This window comes from Suncus etruscus, chromosome 5 (genome assembly GCF_024139225.1).
Source record: "Suncus etruscus isolate mSunEtr1 chromosome 5, mSunEtr1.pri.cur, whole genome shotgun sequence".
In the NCBI taxonomy this organism is placed as follows: Eukaryota; Metazoa; Chordata; class Mammalia; order Eulipotyphla; family Soricidae; genus Suncus; species Suncus etruscus.
Genome location: NC_064852.1, coordinates 40820354 through 40845381, shown reverse-complemented (window position 1 = coordinate 40845381; position 25028 = coordinate 40820354). Strand labels below are relative to the sequence as shown.

Here is a 25028-nt window from a genome sequence, read left to right as displayed (position 1 = left end):
GATTGAAAACTAATATTGTTCTAAAACTGCTTATGTCTGGACTGGTGTGTAGGATAGGTGCTGGTATACAGATCTAAAAGGTTGAAGAATGTTGCTATAGACCAAAGAAGGGACTCTTCCTCAGCTCAGTTTAGTTTAGTTACATTCTTTCTATCAGAGGAGACTCTCACAGGAAAAATAAATGCCTTCACTTTTTTTTTATTCCAAAGAAAACAACTCATTATAACCTTCTTAGGTTGGGAGGCTGTAGGTATTTCAAATGTTAAGCAAATAATGTAAAAAGCTTCTAGCTTTGTGGGAAGCTTTATATCACTGATATAAATATATTTTTGGAATCTCTGGCTTCCAAATCAGTTTACATTATGGAACATATTTTGATCTGATAACTTTGGAATCTTTGGCATGTTTTTTTAAAAGCACTTCTGTCTTTTTAAAAGTTTTAATAACTTAGACTCCTAGAAACTTTTGTTCAAATAGTATCATCAAGCCATTGACATGATGAGCTCTGCATGCATGTTTGTAATGGGTGCTTGGTAAGATTGGAAGGCAGTGATGAGGATGCATGAAGGTGGATGCTAGAGTCTATCTCAAAGCTAGAAATCATCAGTCCCTTTACCAACAGGGGCCTCTTTCTATTGGTGTGTGTGTGTGTGTGTGTGTGTGTGTGTGTGTGTGTGTGTGTGTGTTTGAAGAACTTGGGACAGGGACATGTACATACCTATGTGTGTAATGTGTGTATATGTATATATATATTTTCTATTTATCCATTAGAGTGTTTTTATAACACTTTGTAACAGTTGATAGAGCTAAATATAGGCAGATAGAAATGCTGCGTGTGAAAGAGGGAAAGTGAAGTGGTTTGGATTTATCAGGAATCAATGGATATACAGCATCTGGACAGAACAAAGCCATCATATCCCTAAGGATGAAATTCTAGGGAATTCATAGTAAAGAAGCCAGGATAAAACAGGAAAGTCTTAGACTAGAACAGAGCTGTGAGGCAGTGGTGTCTTGTTCCTGTTATGATTCAGAATTTAAGTGAGTATGTTTTGAGGGTAATGACCTAATTATATCCTTTGTGATCTTACAGGTAGATCTGCATTAGCCCCATTCACCATATGTTAAGAGACATCAGTATATTTGGATCATCAGGTAAGCAAATGGAGCATTTCAATTTCTCCATTATTTCAGCCCTCTTGAAGCACATGGTCATTTCCTATCTATGGTTTACTGCAGTGCGGGTCAGGAGTTGATAAATATTCTAAAGAGAAGGAAGTATCTTTTCTTAAGTTTCAGCACTCTATTTCTGCTTGAAGTCAGACTTATTTTTATCTTATTTTAATATTACATATATTTATACTTCTATAGTAGATAAAAAATTCCTCTCTCTCTACACATACATATACACACATACTTTGGAGAGTTGTGGACAGCTCTCATATTGTTCCTTGGTTGTCAGCCAAGTTATATAAATTTAACTCCTTTAATCTTTCTTTACAATTCAATTGGCTTGGCTGCTGCATCTGAATTCCTTCCCCCACCCCATGCCATCTGCATTATTAGCAGCCTGAAAAAAGAGAATATCACCTAGTTTCTTCTATACCTTACTTTTTTTAATTTTCTTTCTGGATTTGCCTTGCAATCCTTATGGCAGCAAAGCCAGCCAGCCAGCATTTCTACACTACTTTCTCAGTAGTACATTGATACCTTGTGTACAATTCTCAATGCCCCACAGATTAACAGCATTAGAGATATATCCTTCAAGAAAGAAAATAAATGTAAAAAGAGAATAATGAGGTGCAAAATATTTCATTTTAAAATTATATGGCTGACATACCGTGCTAGCCCTGAGTAAATTATTGTATCTAATGCAAAGTGTTATATGGGAGATTTAATTGAATAATCTGAGACACATACACTGTTCTCTCATCCCTATGCCTTTCCTAACTTGCTCTTCAAATCTGTGGCCATGAACAAAATTAGATGGGCTTGGAAATTAGATGGGCTCAGGTGGTAAATGCTCCCAACTTTCATGTGTAACATCTGAGGCAAATACTTTAGTTCTTGCTATTTCTATAATAGCCATTGGTCTTCTCTTAACAACTGATTTCACTAGAGATGTGCCAGAGGAAGGGACTAGTAGTTCCTTGGTGCTATTTATCAATGCTTTATTAGTTTTACAACTTTCCCCAGCTCTGATTGACAGGGAGAAGCAAGCTGCTTCTAGATGATGCTGAGCTTAGTGTAAATTTATATCAGCATGGGCTCTGGGCTTGTCACAATTCATTCTTTCTTTTCATTTGGCTTGTAGAAAATGGGTGGCCACCTCTTTTTATCTTGTGCATTAGAGAGAAAATGGTCATACCTCTAAGGAGCTAATGACTTACTGGTGTTTTTAGTCACCAGATTCAGGTAACATATTTAGTTGTAGCTTGCTATAGCACACGACTTTCTCATTTGTGTTGGCTTTGCTTCTAGTACAGAGTTGAATAGTATAGAACAAATGGTTTTCCTGTTTGTGTCTGTGGCAATTTTACAGGTGATTTGTGTTTTAATTCTTCAAACATTTTTCATCATTTATCACCTCTTTCCCTGTAAAAGCATAAAATAGCCAGATTCTAATGTTGTGGTCTTATTTAGTTCAGAGTACTTAATGGGGGAAATCAAGGTTAGACTAGCAGCTGATAGTTTCCTCACAAAAAAGTGACCTGGAAAATGAAGACATTTACATTAATCCTTTGCTGTACTTTTGTGGCCTTCCTTCATAAGGCACCATTATAAGTAAGAGATGTGATTGTAAGTCATGTTTGTGGGTTGTTTTTTTTTTTTGTCTCTGGCATCCTAAACAGGTAAGTGTATGATTTGGACCCTTTTAAAATATGCTTTTCTAATTGTTAATCTTATGCATGGCTATTAAACTGTCGACAATATTGTGCTCATGCTAATTTCTCTAGGCAATTGATACATTCTTCAGCATAACTTTTGTTTCCTAGATCTTTTCAAGACCTGTCAAAGAAAACAAAATGCTAACCTGACTTCAAAGGGGCAAAATATTCCCCCCACCTCTGTATAATATTATTCTTTGTTCTCAATGTGCATCAAAGTGACAATCCCACAGTGTCTCAATTGAGGGAGTCTAGCACAAAAATAAAAAACAGCCTGGCACTGTTCTAGGCTGGCAGCCAAAATGTTTTGTGTAGCTTGGTTCTGGCAGTGATTTTCACAAGGCAGAGGGTCTACCCTCCCAGCACCCCCAAAGAAAAGCAAGTGGTCCCTGGCTTTCCTTCTTGCACGGTTTCTTTCCCCTCAAATTTCTCTTTTTTGCACTGACTGCCTTCATGAAATTAAGTGTTATTTTTCCTTAAATAGCAATCATATCCTCATTACCTTCACATGTATTAAATGGCATTGTTTCTTATAGAAGCTTGTGCTACATTTGCCTTTTCCAGCTCTTAGAAATTTTCTTCACAGTTGCATTTTTGCAACTTTTTTTTTTTTTTTGAAATCCTCTCTGAATATTGCTAATGGTGGTTGTGTTGATGTAGTCTTCTTAGTTGGTAGGGATCTTGTCTGGCTTCACAGCTTATTATTTGAATGGTAATTCTGAGTGATATTTGCTTGCATTCTGTGCATTTCAACACCAATGTATCTCATATGGCACAAAGAAAAAGTATTTTCTCTTTTTGTCTAAAACTCAGGTATAGTTTATAACTATATTCAAATAAAACTATATTCAAATAAAATTGAATATTTATGTGTAGATGGCCTGATATGAGCTGCTAAACACAGTGAACTCCCATGTTATAAAAGAATGTAAATCTATATTATTTTCCTTTGAAATCACAATGCAAAGCCAAGCAAACCGGTATTTTTAAGTTTCTTGATTCTCTATAACTTATAGTTGGTGACCTATTTTAAAGGGTGTGAAAACATGACATTATGTTTTTTAAGTGGTGAATTGAGCAGGAGGTTAGATTTTTTTTTATTATGATCAATCATTCTTTGAAATTTCTTAGAACGTTTCTCAAAATATGAATGTGTTTTTTGTTGTATTAAGAAAAAGCAAATGATGTACTTTTAAATAAGTCAAGATTAGAATAGCTAAATAGGCAGAATATGTTTCTTAAGTGGAGATTGATATTATTTTGACGTATTTTTATTTTAAAAATTGTCAATGATTTTTGGCAATAAAAAGTATATCGGGAGGAAAAGCTCATGTATTTTCATAACAGTGTAACAAATGTGACTAAAAGCAAGTAAACAGTAGTTCGTGTTAGAATTATTAATGTGAAATATTTTTATATGCCATATATACTAGAAAATTTATTCATTATGGATGAATTAGGATAAATTTGTGCAATCTATCAGTTCTATATCTCCATCCCAAAATTTATTTATAATTTATAAAATGCTTTAAAACAGGGGTCTCAAACTCACGGCCTGCAGGCCGTTTGCGGCCCTCCATACAACATTTTGTGGCCCTGCCCTAGAGGAATCTTTTTTGTTTTGTTTTGTTTTAGTTGTTTGGGTCACACCCCCCAATGTTCAAGGCTTACTACTGACTGCACTCAAGGTTCACCCTGACTTTGCCTCCTGTGGCCCCCAGGTAAATTGAGTTTGAGACCTCTGCTTTAAAATCATTAAAAGGACCATAAAGCAGGTATGTCTAAATATGCATTAAATAAACTCACCTGCTTTCTCTCATTCTTTACACAGGTTCAGCAACATACTCATTTTAACAAAACAGACACTCAAATTACTTTGTATGTCTAATGCACATGAAATACATGCATGCTTCCCATTTCAACAATGCTATTTTAGACATTCCTTTCAAACTTTTCTTGGAGTGGCTTTTCCTATAAAATAAGTAAAGTGAATCTGGATGGAGGTAGTAGGTGATGGTAATGGTTGGTGTCCACTTAGTTATAATAATGAAATCTTGAGGTCCAAGTGATAAATTCAGCATTATGTCATGTTTGAGAAGGAATGCCACTGAGGCTGTGATGATCTTGTGAACTGTTAAGTATATTACTGCCTTGAGTGGTCTGTATCAAGGTCTCATAATTAGAATTGATGATCAAAGGTATTTCATATAAACATTTTTGGTATACTTACTATTATTTCTTATTAAATAATATTCAATGACTTTAGGTACTTTTCCTCCATTGATCTAATTTTTTTTGAAGCTAAACTTTTTTTCTGTGGAAGAAATATATCTTTCTGTAACTTAAGAATTGCAACCTGAATCCCCATATTTTTTTTGTTTACTGCAAAGATACACAGACAATTGTAGAAAAATAGTTAAGACCTGTATTACTTGAGCTTTTTTGGTATAGTATTGTGAAGTTTTCATTTTGTAAGCAATCGTTTCTATAGTTTTGTTTAATTCAGACCACATCATATCTAATACTGTATCAGAGGGGTCATAACTTCATATAGTAGCTTAATCATTATACCTGTAGAAAATATAAAAAATAAAAATATTAGTTGATGTTGACAAAGTTAGATGAAAATTAAATTTATTGCTGGAAGCAAGTTTTAGCTAATTACATTAAATACTGTGCTTTAAACTATAACTGATCATTTTTTCATTTGGCTATATTATAGCGTTCAAGTAAAACCCCTGGGTGAATTTTGAGTATCTTGTTTGATATGAAATATTTCTAACATTTAGTAAATAGTAATGTCTAAGTTTAAGTGGTTAAAAGTATGGGGAATCTTTCCTTAAGTATATCTTCCCTAAAGTATATGCCCATATACTTTAGTGTAAAATTCAGTAGAATTACATGAAAGAATGAGTTAATTTAGTTGTTTGATTTCTCCCTAATTTTTGATACATTTCAATCCCTCTTCCTGACATCTTATATTATCATTCTGTAGAATACTTTCACAAGTATTTCATATGTTTTCTGTGGCATCTCTCACTGCTCACTTTTTATCCGTAGTACCATATGAGTTCCCCCCCTTTCAGGTTTGCACTGCATATTTTAAGCTGCTGATAGTATAAGTAGATTGCAAGGTACAGTGACATTTAGCTTTTTGAGCTAGTCTCATTTAAAGCATTACAGAAGATCCCCTCCATCTTCTCTCATCTTTTCTGTTCAACAATATTACTGAAACAAAAATAAAGTAGAAATTTGGATACAGTAACTATTGAAATGCATCAAAAAGTGGCTATTACAATACAGTTTTATTAATGAATGATCTACACTGGTTCCAGCTGTGTCCATGTGCTTAGGCCTTCACCAGACAGTAATGGGTATTTCCCTATTGCTTTTATTTGATTTCCAAGAATGTGTCATCTGTTACATCAGCCCCTGCCAATATGCCCCCTGTAAAAGTGTTTTTATTCTCTCTCCCAAATTTCTAAAGCATAAGTTGAATACCCACACATATCCCTGCCGAAATATTGTTTCTAGTGAATACTGGCCTAAGCTTGTATGCATGGTGCTGAATACAAAATTTCAGAATATAAATTAAAGTAAATGTTTATTACATTTATCAGTAAATTTTCAGAAGTGTGGTTGCTTGGTAATGCTAAAGATAGATTATTTTCACTTTTACGTTTCCATCTTAATATTTTATTACAGTGGTATAATGTGTTATAGAGGTGGACAAGCTTACAGATTGAAATGGGGACCGTCCAGATTGTTCCCTTCCCTGGACCATATGGTATAGTTCTAAAAGCCTTTTGTACGCTGTCTGTTCAATTTATTGTAAACTCAATCTTTAGTGCACCTAAAAAGATAACCAAATAAAAAGGGGCCCGATTAAAAGGACTCTATATCCTATAAGGACTCTAGAAATATTTATTTTTAAGGAGATAACTTCAGATGAAATTGAAATTGAAAAGATATAAACAAGGAGGCTTTTTATTCTCTGAATATTCTTTTAAGCTCATATGTTTTGTCAGAGACTGACTTCAATGTTAGCTTTAAAATGAAGACATTTGCGTTTTCTAACTGAAGTTTCAAGACTTGAATGTAGCAGTTATCCTTTGGGAGGAAGGTTTTAACCTGTGAATAATGCCGAGAACTATATAAGCTCCAGGTTTTATGGATATATACATTTTTTTTAAAATCTAACATCAGTAAGAAATTATGGTTAAAACTCAATGATTTTACTTTTATTCATTATAATATCAGAGTTTGTAAAAAAATTTCTAATTCTTTTTTCCCTCCCTTTCCTTTTTCCCACTCCTGAATTTTTATGGTGGTATAAATCTATTTTAGGAAAAAGGGGTAAGAGATGTCTTATCCTATATGCTAAAATTTTCTTAAAAGCTGGGAGAGTGATTTCTCTCGACACTCACTTCCTTTCCGTCCAAAGCAAGCTACTGTTTGAGGGAGCATTAGGCATTTACCCATTGCTTTTTGGCATAAGAGATTTGAAGCTGAAATTCTACCAAATGAAAGAAAAAAAAATAAAAAGAGCCTCCACAATTCTTTAGTCTATCATTACTCTGAACCACTGAAAGGGTAACTGAGAGGAACTCAAATGTTATTGGAATGTGTAATTTTCCTTTGAATGGCTACAGTGAAATACATTCGAACAAAAACGACTGTAAAAGTCTATGTGGCATATGGAACTGATGGTGATTGAAATTAATGAATCTTTTCAAAACTGTACAATAGAAACCATCCCAAGAACCATCTACATTTAGAATATTGTCCAACAGAAACTTACAGGATATAGATTATTACTGTGTATGGAGGGAGACTATTAGAGAGGTAGGGTATCACAATATGATACAATACAATATAATAATAATAATGTAAATGCTAAATTGGACATCACATTTGGTGGATATTTTCAAGTTCGACAAAATTTCAAAAATTGATTTATTGATTAAAAATTAAAATAAGAACTATAGGTTTAAATTGGAGGAGGAGCCCATCTTATATAAAATTACTGTTGTCTTATTGTTTTTCTTTTAACCAAATCTACTTTCTAAAGTGCTAAAAATTTTGTAAAACATAGTTTATACATTCAAATTTCTAGGTTCTCTCCTATTATATTTCTTTTAACAAAATTATTTATTTTGGAAGAGGGTTGGGCCACATCTGACAATCTATAGATCTGTAGTACTTAATCCTTTCTAGTCATCAGATCATATATTAGAAGATCTTCTGACCTAGGATCTGTGCAAAAACCATTAATTACAGAAGACTGACTATAATAACTTACCACTGAGTAGAACTTTTCCTGGGACAATAAGAAAGAATCTATCATAGGCTTCGTCCTAGGATCTATGCAAAAACTAGATATCTAATTACAGAGGACTGACTTTGACAATCACGACTGAGCAGAACATTTCCTAGCACCATAAAGAAAGACCTTGGGGTTTGACTATGAACATGTCCAAAGCCTGTAGTCAGTCTCATGATGGTATGATTGAAGGATTGAGACACCCAGTATCTCTATCTCTCAGGCCAAGGGTATTTCCTTTCTAATTTCTCCAATACTTTCTGTGATTATGCAAAACAAACAAACAAACAAAAAACAAACAAACTTGCCATATCAGCCCCCCCCTTTTTTTTCTTTTAAATTTATATTTATAGTTTCTAGACAGGGGCTTCCACCCATTTTTAAAAAAAATTTTTTTTTAACAGAACCATACAACATGAATCATCTTGTTCTCATATTTCTTCCTCATATGGCTTCCTACGGATTGAGACTGTGACTGGTACCAGGGACAAAGCAGTTATGATCATTGAGTGGAAATAATAAATACTCAGTGACAATAGTATCAAGAGATCTAAACTACAAGTTATATACAAAAGGGACCTGTTACACTAGCAGTCCAGGAAGCTAAGGGTGAAGGGGTGGGATGCATGCTGGGAACTATGGCAGAAGGAGGTCAACACTGGTGGTGGGAATGGCCCTAATTCACTGTCACTATGTACCTTAAATATAACTGTGAAAGACTTGTAATTCATATTGGTCTCAGTTAATATTATTTTAAAAATTACTGCTATAAATCAGGAAAAATGTTCAAATTCAATTTAAGCATGCACACACACACACAAATATAAATATATAGCAAGGAAGATGTGAGTCATTTGTAAATTAAGGCAGGAAAGGTAGAGTTTTGTTTAAATATCTTTTTTTTGGCTGTAGCTTCCTTTCACAGTAAAAGTACTTCTGACTCAAATAATATTTTTATTCTGAAAATTATTTTTCTCATTTGGTGCCTGGGATTGAACCTAGCACCCAACACATGTGAGACAATTTTCTACCTCTGCCCTACATCTCTGACTGTATTCTTGTTTTATTTGACATATGTTACAAGAAACTTAAAATAGTCCCCAAATAACAAATGCTATTGGGATTCAGGTAATATTTCCTTCTCTGCCATGCTCAGGTTGCATCTCTTATTTCAAAGAAGTTTTGTTTACTGTCCAGAAAGAAAAGTGAAGGGAACTCAGATGTCTTTTTATCATGGGGACAACTTTTTTTTTTAGAAAGGAATACCTACTCATGGAATTTTCATCTACATGTTATTGTTTAACAAATGTTATATACTTGTCTCTAGAAAGACATAAGTATTTTAGTTTGCAGTCTCTATTTTGGAGGAAATTAGGGAGGAGAATTGACTTTTTTTTTTTGCCAGGTCATGCCTGGCACTGATCAGGGGTTACTCCTGGCTTTATTTGAGGATCACTCCTGATATGCTTGGGGGATCATCTGAGATGCTTGGGGTTCTGAGTTGGCTATATATAAGGCAAACACCCTACCTCCAGCCCACGAAAGAGAATTGGAATGAGTATTGAATGATCTATCTTAAAGTTAACTGCCATACTTCCAATATTGCTTGGATCTTTGAACTTTCTGAGCTTTTGGTTGAAATTGAGACTTGGTATTGTTGCGTTTGATATCTAGTTCATATATCTGTTGTAATGTTTTGTTTCTATGTTAGGAATAAGAATAGAAACTATTGTTTGGCCTTTCTCATGTCTTTACAATTTAGTACAGTGTTCACATGGTGACACTCAATGAATACTTGTTTAATGAATAAATATTAAGAAATTCATTTGTTAATATTATAAATACAAATTATTTATACATATAAAGAGTATAGTATATTTTAATTTGCAGGAAGGTGTAGTGTAAAGTTTTGGGTCCAGGAACCTTTCCACTCAGTGCTGGAACCTAACAGGACTATATCTTTATATATATATATATATATATAATTTTTATTTTAATTATAGTGGCTTACATATCGTTCACAGTAATATTCTAGGTACATATTTACATTGAATCAGGGGAATTCCCACCACTGAATTGTCCTCCCACAACCACTCCCATCCTGCCTCCCATATCCTCCACTCTCCCCACCAGGGGCTGCTAGAATGCATGGTCCCTTCTGTATCTAGTTTATTACTTAGTGGTCTTATAGCTGTTTGGTCTTGGTGCCTCCATTACTGCCCCCTCTAATTGGGAGGCGGGACTAGAAAGTTCAAGTTATGTGGTTTTGTTTGAGTAAGAGAAAGGTAATATAATGGGGTAAAAATCAACTATGCCGACTATGTGCAGAGTCATTCTAGAGGCTCTCATCCTTGGTTTGAGGGACGAAGGGAAAAAGAAGATGTCAACACCACAACAGTTCAAAAAGAGGAATCAAATAAGATATCCAGTGAGCACTGCAGCAATAAAAATATGCACCACATAGTTGCCATGGTCTTGAGATAGGAAATCTGACAAGGCACAAAGAGGAAGAAGAGAAAAGAAGAAAGAAAAAGTAAATATATAATTAAAAAAATGGACAAGTACTTCAATATCTACCCCAAAACAAAGAAATTGACAAAAACTAGATAAAAAATAATAAAAAAAATTTAAAAAAAGAATTATTTAGTGTTTTTTGTCTCCCTACACACCTGCATAGGCACAGTAAATATTGGGGTCATCCGAAACGGGAATCCCCTTGGCCTAAGAGATACAGGGTTTCTCTACCCTTGGAATATATTGTCATGGGATTATCTATAGACTCCTTTCATGTTCATTTACTCTCCCCTTGGTGTTTTTGTGCCGTATGGAAGACTTCTGCTCTGATCGGGATGATAAAGACAGACCTCTAATGTAGGGGTCTCAGTCTGTGCACAGGTCAAGGAGTGGAACTTCTGATGAAGACTTTCTTTGTGATTTTATAAGTTCTGTTTCCTCGATGTCATTTTAATCTGTCTTCTGTGGTTAGTGGTCTTGGCCCTTGCGCTGAAACTCGGATGGAGTCTGGGATATCATCTTTTGTTATGTTTCCAAAAGACCCGTTCAGTTGAAATTGCCTCAGTCAGGACTCTGGAATTGGAGGTCATGATTGTTATGCAGGACGTAGACCAAACCCTAGACTAGGGCTTTCTTGTTGGTCCCAGAATACATACTGCTGGTCATCTGTAGATCTCGTTCTTGGCTTTTGCACAGCCCATAGTGTGGTAAGTCTTCTGATTTTGTTTTATCCTTAGTTGGTAAGGTAGGATAACCTGTTCTTATGTCCATTTGTTCCCAATTTCCTCGTTGTCAGGATATCATATTAGAACTGGCACATGTTGGAGATCGAGTAGTATTCAGGATGTCCCAGATGGGCTTTGGTTCCTGTAGTTGTTGTGAAGAACTATGTTGGTTCTATATCTAGGGTTCAGGATTCAAGTCTGGACGGTCGGTGTATAATCTTCTGGAGTCTAAGATGGATCCACATGACATATTTTCAAGGTGGGAGATTCCCCTGTATTGTAAATAAGTATGAGTTCTTATCCCTAGTAGATAAGAGCTTGTTTATATAGTGGGATTTTCCCTTTTTTAGTGTGCCTTTGCAGGAAGAAATGGTGCTTCATTATATTGCCAGTGCATTTGGGAAAGTACAGAACAGAGAAACAAGTCACACACCCAAAACACATAAAAATAGAAATAAAAAATATATATTTGCTCACATATGCATAGTGAAAAACGATTTTAAGTAAAATGAAATAAAAAATAAAGAGGTAGTGTTATAGAGGTCTTATACTTATGGTGGAAGTATAGGTTTCCCCATTGCCTATTGAGATTTTCTTGTGGGGTGTGGGTTCCTCGGCACCCTTTCATCGCACACCCTGCCCTTCCTAAGATTGGTAAAAGATTTGAGGGGGGTCTTGTGTAAAGTTCTTGCATTGGGAGTTCTTTTAGGGCTAAGTCCGGTATCCAGCAACAGTCCACGTTAGGATAAGTTGGTAGGGAGAGCCACACAGCATGAGTCAGTAGGAGTGTTGGTTGTCTTTTCCTGCCAGGGACGAGGTGTGGGTTTGAGTGGATGTCCCTTCGCTTGGGTGCTGGGTACTGTTTTGTTGAGGTAGATCAGTCTTGATACCTAATAGATTAAAAACTGAGGGTGAAGAGTTTTAATAAGTTGGAAAATCTGGATGGGATTGAGGGGTGAAGGGGTAGTCGGATTCCTGGAAGGGTGATAGGGGAGAGTATTTGGAAGGGGCAGAAAGGAAGAAAGGGGAAAAAAGGAAGTGGGAGTAGTGAGAAGAGAGGTGAAAAGAGCGGGGGCATGTCATTTTGCTTGAATATATTCGATGAGTAGGCCCCGTAGTATAAGTCTGCAGGTCACCGTTGATGCTTTGGTGGTCTGACTGGTCACATGCTTCAGGTCCTAAAAGAAGGTATGCCCTAGAGATAAAGGGTGTGTTAAAAAGTTTTGTCCAGACAATTTTGTAATGCAACCTGGGTATGGTATCTCGTGTGGCTTAGCTCTGAGATTCCATCTTAGGTTGTCCATCCTTTGTATCCAAGAACGCCTGTGGACAGAAAAGCTGAGAAGTTACTCTAAATATATTAAGCTTAAGGCATTAACACCTATTATTATGAAATACTTCGGTTGTAGTCAGTGATTTCCCATGATATTCTTTACCTGTAACCTTGTATAAGATCCCTAAGAGATTATTATGAGCCTTTGCAGTAACAGGCTGTTTACATACCTGTTCACTCTACGCTGCTGTTTCTGCAGTTGCTGGTTTCTTTATGGTTTAATGTGTGGTTGAGAGTTTATGATGTTCCTCTTTCATGTGTTTTGGGCACTTCTGCCCAGTATATGTGTGGTATTACTGTGTTTGGAGTTTCTAGCCTGTTAAGTCCTAACAGGACTATATCTGGTTATGGTTGGAAGGTCTTGAAGTTTTAATTTAACTTGCTCATGCCAAGCATGTGCTCCAGCCCTTTGAGCTATCTCTCTAGTCTAGCCATAGACTAAATTTTATAGGACTATTTGTTAATGTTGAAATAAGCAATAATAATGTATTAGAGTTGTTTTGAGTGGAAGATATTCAGATATAAAGATTATAGGTTAATCCTTAAGATATTTAGAAAGTTGTTTTATTGGAGAGTACATAATTTCAAGAGTAAATACAAAATAAATTTCTTTGAAACATAATTCTTTAAACTATTGTTTAAATAAGGATATTTTATAGTATTCATATATCTAGATCTGTGTTTTGAATAAAAAGAAATTCCAATCAATTTTTTTTATAAACGACAGGTCAATTAATAATTTATTCTCGAGTTTGATTTGTAGGAACTAGTTTTTGAATTCTTTGAATCCCTAAGGGGACACTAAATTAATTTTTCTTAGGTGGTATTTGGGGTAAGTTATTACTATTTTTTAATAATTAGCTTCATAACAGTTAAAATAGTTTCATATTACTAATACACATGCAAAAGTTTAATATAATTGAAAAATGTTGTAAAGATACTAGATACTATCTGTGGTTATTTGTTTGTGTTTGATTTTTGGGTCATACCCAGTAGAGATCAGGGTTCACTTTTGGTTTTGCACTCAGGAGATAGGACATATGGGATACCAGGAATCAAACCTGGGTCAGCCATGTGCAAGCAAATGCTCTGATCACTGCGCTCCTAAGATATCATCATTACATCTGTTTTCTTTGCTCTAACCTTAGAAGAATATAGGTTTCCTCTATAAAGTTTAGGAGAAATGACTTGTTATAAATTAATAGTGTGCCTCTCTACTCTTGAATGTGTATCTTAAATTCCCTTTGTTGTATTTCTACTTTTCTTTTTTTTTTGTAATTTTGACCTAGAGGACAAAGCAAACAACTATCCACTATCTCCCATACAAGATTATTTGTATAGCACCACTTTAATAAATTACTCCCTTTTCATTCATGGTGGCTGGGTTGTTGGTACCTTAATTACTAAAACAGCCTGTGCATGGATAGAACTTATCTCAAAGCAGGGAATGTATTCAAGTGTCTGGAACTCAAATTTTCTATCTGAGCAGTTCATAGTTACTAAGAATAAAAGAAGCCCTTTTAACATTCAGAAGCAGTCCTGGGAGAGAGTTCCTACATAATCACAATTTAGGAAGATAGCTCCCAAGATTTGCAGCCAGAATTGGGTATTGATAGTCAGTTTCATTTGGTCCCAAGTTACTTTGATCATACTTTGGAAAGAATAATTTATAAGTCAAAACTTTATACTTAAAATGTTGCATACAAAAATGTATTCTCTTCTTACTATTTTAATCTTTGAAGTTTCAATAATCACTAGGATATTTGGCCTTTAGTAGGTATTTTGTAAATATTTGTTAAGTGAATTTTTATTGTGTTTTTGGTAATGGTTCCTAATAGAAGTTTATGCTTTGCTATTTCTTCTTTATCATTAATTTTATATTATGCTACTCACTTTTTGTTGTCTTTATCATATTCAGTGATATCTGCTTTGCACTTAGTCAAATAGCTGAATATATTAGTGATTCTGAATGATTCACTTTATGATTATGCTATATCTCTCCCCCCCTTCCCTGAACAGGTGAGAATTTATTATAGCTTACTAATGAGAAGTCATATATAAAAACTGAATGCCTCTTCTATAAAGGTACTTGACTTTATTATGATAAAAACATAAATTATACATAAATTTAGTTGCTAGCTAATTGAAATCTGATTGAGAAGACACACATATATACTAGAAAGCCATCGTTTAACTGGGGTTGTACTAACTGCTTTAATATATAAGCCAGGTTTTGTCTTACTACAAGGGAAAGGAGTATTACTTCTGACTGGCAAAACATGGATGAACAATTAACTTATGTCATTGCTAAGTAAAATGGAAGTTGAATAGAATCTTGAGCGATATATATTGGATATTGGATATTGACAGATGCTGAATTAAAGGATTCAAAGAAAAAAGTTAATACCAGTGCTTGGTAAAAAAGAAAAAGTGTTTTACTGTGTTTGAGAATCACATGAGTTGAGGCTAAATTTGAAGTTGGAACCTACTTTTTGAAAAGGTCATGTTCCTTATTAAGCTAATTTCTCTTCATACTATAGAAAAAAGGTCATATAGAAAAAAGGACTAACATGAAACTGTTTCTTAGTAAGAATGAAAGAGAAACTAGGTATAGTTGTAGGTATGGAGATGTTTGAATCTGACCTACATTAAATGGAAGATGAAGGACAGCAGGTGGTGGGGAATTTGAGGAGTTGGTTGAGGGTCAGCTAAATGACCTGTGGACTGTTAATTTATTCAGAGGTGTGCAAGCAAAAGTCTCCTCCCCCCAATAGAGGATACCTATTTGGTTTTAAGCCTGCCTTACATCTACATCACTTTGAAAGACTGGGAAATGCTATATATTTTCCCCACATCTGAGTGTTTAAATTATTTAGCTTGGGCAATAGAAAACTGGAGAAAAGGGTTTAATGTTGTATGAGTGAGCCAAGAGTGCCCCCCCCCCTCCAACTTTTACTTCCCTTTACAGTTAGCAAGTCATTCCACTGTAACACTTTTGGTAGGGCTTAGAGAGTGTCTTGTGCCAAATCTTTTGACACTTAGGGCTTTCCTAGCTCTGTGGCTTAAGGTGAAGCTTGAGAGCCACTATGGATTGCCAGGGATAGAACATGGGGGCAGTTATGGTAAGGCAAGTGCCTTAACCCCTACTTGAGCTCTCCAGCCATTAGCCCTGTGTACTTATTTGGCTTGTGGCTAATCTTCTAATGAACTTTACTTTTGAATCCTTATGGAGAGCCAGTTTGATCATTTTTGTCAGTTTATATTTCTAATTACTCCCAGATATGAGGCCATAAACCATGATTTGGGCTATTTTACTATCAAAGTATACTTTGAAAAATATAACCATTTTATAATTTCTTGTTGAATAAAACAATTTTGTTTATACTTCCAGTCACATAGGCCTTCTTTCTCACTATCCATCCCAAGCATATTCCATCTCAGCTTCTTGCTGTATCTGCTGCCTAGAAAGTGTTGCATCTAGATCATCCTTGCATTTTTCTCTTTGTTTTTCCATTTTCTTTTTAGATGTCATCTCACTTGCAATATAGGATTCTCTGAAAGCCCTATAAAAATTATTACCCTTTCCCAACCTGTCTTCAACAGCCTTATCACTATCACTAATAATATAGTACTATATTGTGCTATTTTTCTTTATAGCACCTGTCACATTCTGATGTACATTTATTTGATGACAGATTTTCTGTTTTCCCCAATTAGCAAGAAATTCCCTGTGATAACATTTGTTTTGTTACCTAAATTATCTGCAAGCACTTGGAACAATGATGGACATATAGTGGGCACAAAGAGTATTTGCTGAATGAATTTAATGATTGGGTCAAAAATATTCATGGGAAGTTTGTTTATTGGCTTTTGCAAGTAGTGGTATTATTGTTATAACTTTAAAATGCCAGATTATTAATACTACCCTCTGAAAGATAACAACAAATTCTGTTTTCTATAGCTTGTGTCTGGGAAATCTAATTATGGATTAGTATTTGTTTTAAAAATATTTGAATGCCAAGCATATCCAGTTAGAAAACACTTTTATTATCCATGCCAGCTTAATTTTTAAGGCAGTGAAATGGAAGACTGTCGTTTCAGCAAGCAACTTACTTTCATTTGTAAAGAGGGAATATTTTGAATATTCTAATTGATTTTTTGTGGATATTTTTACAAGAAAATAATCCTTGTTTCTGTGTATAGTACACTTGGAAGGTAGAAGCAGAGAAGCTATTTATTGGCTCAGAAAGCCGTCTTTTGATAAATGTTGGGAAGAGGATCTGATAGCCCAAATGTAAATACTAAATCTTAAGATATTGAAAACTTGACATAAGATTCTTTAAAAAAATCACTAAATATGTATATTTAAAATTCTAAGAATTGTCACCAGTTCATGTCTCCGTTTTATTGTATCATGGCAAATTCACTTGGACATGTTTTTCAGAAATCTTAAGCCTGTAATTTGGCAGTAAAAAAGTTGGTTACCAAATCAATATTTTTATATGACTTTCAGTATCCTTAGAAATCCCTCTTGAAAACCCATAAAACTCATTTTTTTTCTCCTATAACCTTTATTTGTCACTTTTCTATAAGGTCAGAGTACTAATGTTGGGGGTGATCTGTTCTGGGACAGAGAGTTCACAGAGTGGTAATAAAGCTAAAATGTTACATCGCACTTTAACAAGATTAGGATTTTTTTCCTACCAGGTTTATCTAATTAAAAATGTGTTAAATTGATAGGTATCTTTTAGTGTTCTTTAAAAAAAATGGTTACAGGGACCCGAGTGGTGGCACAGAGTGGTAAGGCTCATGCCTTGCCGGCACTAGCCTAGGATGGACCACGGCTCGATCCCCCAGCGCTCCATATGGTCTTCCAAGCCAGGAGCAATTTCTGAGTGCATAGCTGGGAGTAACCCCTAGAGTCACGGGGTTTGATCAAAAAACCAAAAAAAAAAAAAAAAAAAAAAAAAAAAAAGCTGGAGTGGTGGCGCAGTAGTGGTAGGGCATTTGCCTTGCACCAAACTGACCTTGGAGTGATTTCTGAGCTCATAACCAGGAGTAACCCCCTATCACTGGGTGTGGCCCCAAAACCCAAAAAAAAAAAAAAAAAAGGTTACATGATAAACTTCTATTCGTTTTGCTTTTCATGTTTTATATTGTTAATGTGTTTGTGCTTTTTAGAGATTATTTTAAATTTTTTTAACAATTTTTAACAATTTTTTGTTTTGTTTTGTTTTTTTTTTGTTTTTTTTTTGTTTTGTTTTTGGGCCACACCTGGCGATGCTCAGGGGTTACTCCTGGCTGTCTGCTCAGAAATAGCTCCTGGCAGGCACAGGGACCATATGGGACACCGGGATTCGAACCAACCACCCTTGGTCCTGGATCGGCTGCTTGCAAGGCAAACACCGCTGTGCTATCTCTCCGGGCCCTTTTTTTTTTTTTTTTTTTTTTTTTTTTTTGATTTTTGGGCCACACCCAGTAATGCTCAGGGGTTACTCCTGGCTATGTGCTCAGAAGTTGCTCCTGGCTTGGGGGACCATATGGGACACCGGGGGATCGAACCGCGGTCCGTCCAAGGCTAGCGCAGGCAAGGCAGGCACCTTACCTTTAGCGCCACCGCCCGGCCCCAATTTTTAACAATTTTTTAACAGATTATTTTAGTTTACAGTAGTAATGAAGTCAATATTGCATAGTTGCAGAGTATTACATCAGTCTGCAGCTAATTTTTTTTTATTGGGGTGAGCACATCTGGCAGTGCTCAGGGGTTACTCCTGGCTCTATACTTAGGAATCACTCCCGCAGAGAGTGAAAGGCCATATGAGATACCTGGATCATCAGCTTTGAAGAGAAGCACCTTGCCTCTGATCTGGCTCTCAGGCCCACGGAGGTTAATTCTTAATTGCAGTAATATGCTGCTTTCTAGATGTGTAAGTTTTTCAGAATAGTTTTGAAGATAAAATATGACAATAGGATTGGGTTGAAAATAATTCTGTGAATAATAGTTTTTTTTTAGTTGACAATGGAGCACCGTGTCTAAATCTTAAAAATACTTTAGGTTCTGTTGATATATGCCTAACTAATTCAGAATTTGAGTTTCATCAACCTATTTCACATATATATATAGGAAATGTCTTAATGTGTGGAAGGGACAGTCTATTAAAATATGAAGGCTATATTTATCATAGTTGAATATGCAGCCAATTCCTTTTCTTTTTAATGTTAAACACATATGGATGATTATGCAATGGTATTTCCTTGGTTTCTCAATATAAAATGCTTTGAAAGTTAAGTGCAAAACCTAGACATTTATTTTTATTTTATTAACTTAATTGAATATCTATTTTCTCATAAGCTGTATCTAATTATTTAAGGCTCAAATTAAATTGACACATCGCTTGGACTTTAAAACTTTTTAGTTTGCTTTATAAGTCCCTAATTTTCATTCAAAACTTTAAGTTCTAAAGTAGTATTTTAGTTTCTAACATGGTCTTTCAAGTTCAGCTCCAGTATCTTTATATATAAATACTGATTTTGATTTATTTACAATTATTTAATAATTCAGTTTCTTTTAAAAAATAATTGCGAATTACTTCTCTTTTGTGCATTAGATAAGTGGTATTTGAAAAATCAAATTATAGTGTTTGTAAATAGCTATAGCCCCATTAATTTAACCCTTACTGATTACTTTTTTAATAAGTTTTTTCTTTATAGCGATAGTAGTTAGAATAATTTGAAAATCCACTTGCAAGCTCCTGGAGGGAAGTAAACCTTTGGTAATTGAGAAGTAGTTTGTAATTTCCAATAATTTGGCCTCTTTTTCTTAAAGTTAAGAAAAATTTATAGTTTCTTTTAATTGCAAGTGGAGTCAGTCAGTGAAGTTAACTTGAAGAAAATGGGAACATGAAGCCATTTAGTTCTTTTTACAAAGAATTACTTATGTTATATCCCTATGTTCCTCTCATGTTTGTACATTAATTTCACTGTGTATTTTAACATATTCATTTTATGTAGCCATGTAATAATGAAAATATTTTCATATCTCAATCCATATTTATCTTCATTATGATTTTCTTTTGTTCTTGTGCTGATGTGAGGAATCAAATTCAGGGCCTCACACATGCAGTACACTACGTCCTTACACTTCATAGTGACTTTTTTGTTATTGATCATTTATTTATAAGTTATTCCTTAAGATTTTTTATTGCTTTTAATTTTTGATAAAATACTTTAGTACAAGTTCTATATAATTTTTAGTGCTAAGAACAGAGAGTATAGCAGGTAAGGTGCTTACCTTGTACATGAGTGACCAATATGATCACCAACACCCTTCAAAGTCCTCCAGTACTGCCATTTGTGATCTCTGAGCACAAAGTCAGGAGGAAGCCCTGAGCATTGCTGGGTCTTGCCTCCCAAACCAAGCAAACAAACAAACAAACAAAGCAAATTAAGAATTTTAATTCTCAAAATTTTTCAGAGCTGCTCACTCAATTTAAATTGTGTTATTTTCAAATATGGTCGGCTATTTAATACTTCAAAGTAGATCTGTCCATACGCATGCGTAGAGGAGCTAGCAGCCTTTAGATTATATTTTTTATGAATTAGAGAACCTGTCTCATTTACTTTGCAGGTGATTACAATTCTGCTGGTAGGTGTTGCTCCCTTAGATACATGACCTATAAGTACTTTGAGAAATATTTATCCTTTCTGCCTGGCAGGTATTTACTCTGAACAGTGTGAAGGAAATAACGTGATAATTTTAAAATAAATTTTGCTAGTAAAGATTTGAAACAGGAAGTGAGAAGGGGCAGTAAAACATTGAGCTAGAGGTGTGATAATGGAAAATAAATTCTAAGATCAATTGAATTATATAAAAATATAGGATATTGGGACTGAGAATAGCTCAATAGAAAGTTGCGTGCCCTAAAAGGTACCAGGGATCAGAGGTACCACATATAATGTGGTACCAGGCATCACAGGTATATGCACAAATCCAGAAAATTATATACCAGGTGTTGTAATATAAGTTAGAATCTTTCTTTACTAATTTAAGCTGTTCATTATTATTTTTATTATTGTTATTATTTTTAACATTTTGGTATTTGGGCCATACCAAGCAGTGCTTAGTGCTTTCTCCTGGCTCTGCTGAGGTATCACTCCTTGTGAGTGATACTTAGGAGGTCATGTGGTGCTGAGATCAAATCAAGTTGGCTGCTTGCAAAGCAAGCCCTCTTCCCACTGTACTGTTGTTCTACCCCTCAGGTTGTTTATTAATGGATGCTAATTAGTACAGAAGAGAGGCTTATGGTGCCAATTAAGATGACTATATATGGTACAGAGAAGATATGAAGAAAATTAAGTTCTAAGTAACTTTGTTCTGCCTTTGTTTGGATTTTGGTTTGGGGGACTATACCTAGTGGTACTGAAGGCTTTATTGTAATGGTTCTGTGAATAGCGATCATTCTGGTGGTGCTCAGGGAACTAAAAGTGTTGTGTGGAAGATTGATTAGTGTTAGTTGCGTGCAAGACAAACACCTGACCAGCTGTCCTATCTTTCCAGTCCCCTTATTCTGTTTGAACATACTGTTTGAAAAGTGTGAAATTACTTCCCTGTGATAATGAAGAGGTAAAAATGTCCCTTTTAGTAGTTTGCAGAGAATACTCAGAGAATGCTCAGGGCTCTGCTTCATTAACAAAATAATTCTATCACAGAGATATCTTCTTAAAAAACAGTTGTTTTAGAGATAATAGTGGCACTCAAGGTAATAGTGTCATACAAGGTTACTAAATAGATAAAGTAATAGTATTTTTTTCCTCAACTCAGGAACTTTTGAGTTAATACTACTTATATTTTATTCAGTGGAATTCATGTATCAGATGAGATGGACAAGACTGCAGATACTTTGGGAACAGTGGATTTCTAGAAATTTTGCTTTGTTGTCCGAGAATACATATTTTTACTCAGAAATATCTTCAGGATTTCAAGTCCCAGTCTATTATTATAAGACTGACTCTTTTTCTTATAATAGTGGGTAGCTAATAATATGTCCCATGTGATATTTAAAAATAGTGATATATCTCTCATTACCACATCTGTAAGCTTTAGATTTACTTAGCACTGGTCTAAACTAGGTTCCTGAGCTTATTAAAATGAGCAATATTTAGACTCTATTTCATTTTTATAGTGTTGGCTTAAATTTCAGACTCCTCCAAACAGTAAAAAGATTCTTGAAAAATATGTGGCAACTAGAAAATGATCTGTAAAATAAGCAAACAGAAAAAAACAACAACAACCTACTTTTAACTAATTTTTTTTAACTAACCTAATACATTTCTGTATTCATGTAAAACTTTGGAGATAAAAGTGTCACTAAGTATTTTACATTTCTGTATTCATGTAAAACTTTGGAGATGAAAGTGTCACTAAGTATTTTAAATAACACAGTCTTTTAAAACTAGTTTGTAAGTTTTAGTTTATTTCCAAGTTATTTTTATTCCTTTATAATAAAGCTAGTTAAAAATTTTAGACACCATGATTTATAATATTGTTAATGTATTCATGTATTGTATTCCAACACACCAGACTCCTTACCAGAGTGTCTCCCTCTCTTAGTCCAACCCCCAACATTCTTGTGTGTAAACACATATGAACTGTCAGGGATCAACCCAGGCTCTCACACAGGCAAGATAAGTGATCTGCCACTGAGAAACCTTTCTGGTAACGAGGCATCTTTTAAACATATTTTTTAATAATTTGGATCCTTTTGTTGTTATTGGGTTTTTTTTTTGTTTCTTGGGCCACACCCAGTGATGCTCAGGGGTTACTCCTGGCTATGTGCTGAGAAATCACTCCTGGCTTGGGGGACCATATGGGGCACTGGGGGATCAAACTGAGGTCCATCCTAGGTGAGCTCCATGCAAGGCAGGTGCCCTACTGCTACGCTACAATCGGGCCCCTAATTTGGATATTTTTTTTTTTTGTGGTTTTTGGGTCACACCCGGTAGTGCTCAGGGGTTACTCCTGGCTCCATGCTCAGAAATTGCTCCTGGCAGGCACGGGGGACCATATGGGATGCTGGGATTCGAACCGATGACCTCTTGCATGAAAGGCAAACGCTTTACCTCCATGCTATCTCTCCAGCCCCCCTAATTTGGATCTTAATGTCAAAGCTTAACACGGGTTGTACTTTCCACTTTGGACTCATTTAAGAAATATCAGTTAGGGATTGGAGCAATAGCACAGAGGGTACAGCATTTTCCTTGCACAAGGCCAACCTGGGTTTGATTTCTGGCATCCCATGTGGTCCCCTGAGTCTGCCAGGAGTGATCCCTGAGTGCAGAGCCATCAGTAACCCCTGAATGCCTCCTGGCATGACCCCAAAATTGGAAAAAATATCTTTTAGGGACAAACTAAAGAAACAGTATTCAAGGGGCTGGAGTGATAGTACAGTGAATATTCAACCAATCCAGATTCAATCATTTGCATCGTGTATAGTCATCCAAGTCTGCCAGGACTGATTCCTGAGTGCAGAACCAGGAGTAATCCTTAAGCATTGCCAGGTGTTGCTCCAAAACAAAACAAAACAGCACTTTGCTATAAGGATAAGATGAAATTATATGATTTGTCATTTCATTGATGGAACATAGATAAAGTTAGCCAGAAGAATGATACATACAGAATAGTCTCTCACTCATAATTTTGGGATATAAAAATCCATAGTAAAGGAAAAATGATATAAAGTATCTAAGAATCTAAGAAATGGTCTATATTCTCAAGCTTACTATGACTGTAAGAGGTGGGGCGAGGGGATAGGCAGGGTGAGGATGGTAAGACTGTGAGAGTGTAAGGGGAACCCTGAGGCAATGGTGGTGGGAAATTAACATTATGGTTGCATTCTGTTGTTGAAATATTATATTTATAGAAACCTACCATTGATTGTATTACAATGGCAAGTCACAGTGATTAAAATAAAGTATCAAAATATTTTGTTATTGGCCGTGGGGATTGTACAGTGAGTGATTGCTGTACATCCCTTAATATACTCTGGGCTTGGTTTTAATCTTCTGCACCATAAAGGCTGCCTAATTATCACTGGCTGTGGACCTAGAATCAGGGTATCTGGAAGGGAGCATTGATGGCCCCTGACATCACAGACCCACCCTCAGGCCCTAGTATTGACCACTGGCCCCTTATTGCTGAGTATCACCAGGAGTGGTCCTTGGGCACCACTTGGAAACCCTTCACAAACTGTATTATTGAATATTGACTTTCATAAATATATAATAAAAATATTAGAATAAATATATTTAACAGTAGCATATTTATGTACTTTTGTTGTTTATTGGGGGGGGGGCTTGAGGGTCCCACCTAGCAGTGTTCAAGTCTTACTCATGGCTCTGACTTCAGGGATCATTCTTGGCAATGTTTAGGGGACCATATGTTTTACCAGAATTGATCCAGGATCAGCTTCTTTATATAAAACAAGTAAATTATAACCTTTTCAGTGTCTCTCCAGTCCAAAGGATATTTATTTCCAATCCTTGATTCCTCTACAGATATATTTTTTCAGGTTGGAGTGAGAGAAAAGCAGATTGGCTATTTCCTTGCACACCTGTTTCGACCCCCAACATCCCATATGATCTTCCAGGCACTGCCAGGAATCACCCCTGAGATTGTTGGGTGCAGTCTCAAAATAAAAGAAATACCTTTTTTTTTTTTTTTTTGGTTTTTGGGTCACAACCGGCAGCACTCAGGGGTTTCTCCTGGTTCTACACTCAGAAATCGCTCCTGGCAAACTCAGGGGACCATATGGGATGCCGGGATTCAAACCACCATCCTTCTGCATGCAAGGCAAATGCCCTACCTCCATGCTATCTCTCCGGCCCTTAGAATAAATATCTTCTTTTTGCAAGTGTTGTACCAGTCATTCTTTTGCCTATTTTTTTGTTTGTTTGTTTTGGGGCCATTCCTGGTGATGCTTAGGGGGTTACTCCTGGCAATGCTCTCAGAAATTGCTTTTAGCCTGGGGAACTATTTGGAACAGTGGGATTGAACCCAGGGCCGTCCTGGGCAGCCACGTGTAAGGCAAATGCCCTACTGCTGTGCTATTGCTCTGGCTCTTCTTTTGTTTTTGAGCTACAAGGATTTTGCATTACTTTTCAGTTGATTTCCCTCACTGATAGAGATGTAGATTATGTCCTTTTCATTTGTTAAAATTTTTTTTTAGAAAAAATAAGTAAATCCAGATCTT

At 35.5% G+C, this 25028-nt stretch overlaps 1 protein-coding gene across 1 annotated transcript in view; it reads left to right on the top strand.

The window, feature by feature from the left end:
* Positions 1-1094: 1094 nt before the first annotated feature.
* The window catches only part of GTDC1 (glycosyltransferase like domain containing 1), a 325354-nt gene continuing 301420 nt past the window's right edge, over positions 1095-25028 (top strand). Inside the window, exon 1 of the mRNA XM_049773569.1 lies at positions 1095-1152. The gene's annotated coding sequence lies outside the window, so the exon portion shown is untranslated. The remainder of the gene's footprint in view (positions 1153-25028) is intronic.